The sequence below is a fragment of the Schistocerca nitens genome, chromosome 11 (genome assembly GCF_023898315.1).
Source record: "Schistocerca nitens isolate TAMUIC-IGC-003100 chromosome 11, iqSchNite1.1, whole genome shotgun sequence".
Taxonomy (NCBI): Eukaryota; Metazoa; Arthropoda; class Insecta; order Orthoptera; family Acrididae; genus Schistocerca; species Schistocerca nitens.
This window is the reverse complement of record NC_064624.1, coordinates 107,993,408-107,997,272: the sequence shown is the minus strand read 5'-3', so window position 1 is coordinate 107,997,272 and position 3,865 is coordinate 107,993,408.

Sequence of the window (3,865 nt, the reverse complement as noted above, 5' to 3'; positions counted from 1 at the left end):
GTGCCCATGTTCACAGGTCACCTTCTTAACTGGCTTGTGACACATGCTGTAAAGTTCCTGTTCTCTACCCCACACAACATATGACATGTCCAACACGAGGCACATAGACGAGCCACACACGTATGTCTCTCTCGCAGCAAGACTCGTAGCCTTACACTCAATTGTAGGATAGAATAGTAAGAGATGACAGGACAGAAAAGGAAGGTTGAAACTGTTTCACAGAAATTAAAGGGTAAAAAGAAAATGTTAACTCAGTGTCTGGCAGACGTAACCCCATCGAACCTGCTCAGAGCGCAAGTTTACCTTAGGGTTTAAATTATTTTAACATGTTTACACAATATAGACCTTTATTTTGCTCTGTTTGTAGGATCTGCAGGATAGACAGCCTTTGGCTGTGGAACATAAATTATTTTGTATGGTCCTCAATATCTTGGTAAAAAATTTTCTTCTTTCTTTTTTGATATCTAAACTATAGTGATGATCCTGAACTATAACTAATTCATCTATATTAAATTTTGGAGCATATGCATGTCTATTAAACATATGTACTCTTAAATTTGCATGTTTTTGTAAATGCTGTTCTAATGTCTTTAGTATTTCACCTGAATCTTCTTTGGGTGTAGGTAGCCATTTAAATAATTCTAATAATGGTTCCCCAATGAAGGATCTATCCATAATTTTAAAGGGAGATAATCTGTGGACACAGGAGACAACTCATTTGTTATTACTTGAAATTCCAGAATCAGCTGCACCCACGATTTAAATAATTTGGATTGGGCTGTTCCCCTTTCAGCTGCATCTCCAATCGATTACCTAAGTGTAAAATCTGTTTTTGTATGATCTTTCTAGTACTTAAGCAAAGATTTCGTTTTACTACACAATTTATCGTCACTTCTCAATAATGTTCACTGCTAACAAATCATAACATCTGTTGCAGACTGTGACCAGTACAGCTGACACTGACTTTGTGCCGCAGTGAACTGTTACAGATCTGGCAGCATACTGCAAATGTGGTCTGGCTTAAGACTTTTGAAATTGTTTTGACAAATTCATTCCTATCCTTCCAACATTTGCCTGGACTACTTGCACTAGTTACATTAGGTTTTTCTCTTGAAGTCTTGTTGTGGCTTTTCTGATTATCTCCATAATCTCTGTAACTCTTTCTGATTAGTAGGAGATTAATTTGTACCTTGGGTGTAATACTAGAGGAATCAGTTCTCTCCCATCCTTTTCGTTCTACAAATTCCTGCAATAGTTCTTCCAAACTAGGGAGTGTAGTAAGTGGACTCAATATTTCATTAAATGCCCCACCTCATTCTAATATATCTATCCTTTCCTTAGTATATGAGATTTATTTATCGATTATTTTTAAATCATTATGAATTTCATTGAGATTATTGTCTGCATCCTGAGGTACTAACTTACATTGCACATTTATTTCAGTTGATAAATCCTTAGGCAAGTTATTTATGACATTTTCTAAAGTAGTACCTTGTATCTTAATCACATTTATTGTTTCCTCTAGTTTATTACTTACTGTTTCCCCCTGTACTTAAGGGTTTCCTCTAATTTTTTTATTATTCTTTTCCCCTCGTGCTTCGAGCATCCCTCTGAATTTCAAAAGTAGAACTGTCATATCAACTCCCTGTGCTGCAGTTGCCATTTTACGTGGGATGGTTGGCATAGTCTGTTAACAAAATTATAATCCTGAAATAAACAATACTTAACAATCAGCACTGAATTCCAGCTCTAGACACAATTTATCGTCACTTCTCAATAATGTTCACTGCTAACAAATCATAACATCTGTTGCAGACTGTGACCAGTACAGCTGACACTGACTTTGTGCCGCAGTGAACTGTTACAGATCTGGCAGCATACTGCAAATGTGTTCTGGAGACCATCTGTAGCAGGCTAGAGCTGAAACTGGTGTGGTGTAGCAGGCAGTAGGTAAACTGTGTGGAGCTCTAGACTGCATCCCGAGTTACACCTATGCCAACAGGTCCGTCAGCTGCTACATTATTTGTGTTAAAAAAAGTTTTTTAAAACTCTCCTTTTCTTCCCTTTCTTCGCACCTTTCACTAAGGTCACCAACTGAAATGTTTCCTATTTTGGTGAGAGCTATTGATAGGTAAAACACTTCATTAACCAATCTGTAGAATTTTTGAAGTTTAATTCTTCAAAGTACACTACTGGCCATTAAAATTGCTACACCAAGAAGAAATGCAGATTATAAATTGGTACTCATTGAACAAATATATTATACTAGAACTGACGTGATTACATTTTCATGCAATTTGGGTGCATAGATCCTGAGAAACCAGTACCCAGAACAACCACCTCTGGCCGTAATAACGGCCTTCATACGCCTGAGCATTGAGTCAAACAGAGCTTGGATGGCATGTACAGGTACGGCTGCCCATGCAGCTTCAACACGATACCACAGTTCATCAAGAGTAGTGACTGGCGTATTATGACGAGCCAGTTGCTTGGCCACCACTGACCAGACATTTTCAATTGGTGAGAGATCTGGAGAATGTGCTGGCCAGGGCAGCAGTCAAACATTTCCTGTATCCAGAAAGGCCCTACAGGACCTGCAACATGCGTCGTGCATTATCATGCTGAAATGTAGGGTTTCTCAGGGATCGAATAAAGGGTAGAGCCATGGGTCGTAACACATCTGAAATGTAACGTCCACTGTTCAAAGTGCCGTCAATGCGAACAAGAGGTGACCGAGACGTGTAACCAGTGGTACCCCATACCATCACGCCGGGTGATACGCCAGTATGGCGATGACGAATACATGCTTCTAATGTGCGTTCACCACAATGTCACCAAACACGGATGAGACCATCATGATGCTGTAAACAGAACCTGGATTCATCCGAAAAAATGATGTTTTGCCGTTCGTGCACCGAGGTTTGTCGTCGAGTACACCATCGCTGGTGCTCCTGTCTGTGATGCAGCATCAAGGGTAATCGCAGCCACGGTCTCTGAGCTGATAGTCCGTGCTGCTGCAAACATCGTCGAACTGTTCATGCGGAAGGTTGTTGTCTTGCAAACGTCCCCATCTGTTGACTCATGGACCAAGACATGGCTGCACAATCTGTTACAGCCATGCAGATAAGATGCCTGTCATCTCGATTGTTAGTGATACGAGGTCATTGGGATCCAGCACGGCGTTCTGTATTACCCTCCTGAACCCACCGATTCCATATTCTGCAAACAGTCATTGGATCTCGACCAACATGAGCAGCAACGTCACGATACGATAAACTGCAATCGCGATAGGCTACAATCCGACCTTTATCAAAGTCAGAAATGTGACGGTACGCATTTGTCCTCCTTACACGAGGCATCACAACGACGTTTCATCAGGTAACGCCAGTCAACTGCTGTTGTGTATGAGAAATCAGTTGGAAACTTTCCTCATGTCAGCATGTTGTAGGTGTCATCACCGGCGTCAACCTTGTGTGAATGCTCTGAAAAGCTAATCCTTTGCATATCACAGCATCTTCTTCCTGTCGGTTAAAATTCACGTCTGTAGCACGTTATCATCGTGGTGTATCAATTTTAATGGCCAGTAGTGTACTTTCATTACATTTATCAGTCGCTGTATTTCTTGTGCTGAAAGGGTGCTGCTAGTTAGTGATTCATAAACTGTGGATCAGCTCTTCCCAGCAGACTACTACCACTTTTGCGTCAAAAGGTGCTGAAAGTGATGTAGCCACTGGAATAACACACCGAGATAGTTTGAACTCAATGTATTGCCTATAATATGCAGTTATAGATGATAGGGGATCGACAGCAACTGCATGTATTCCAGACAGACAAAAGAATGTATGTCTTGTCAAAGTTCATGAAG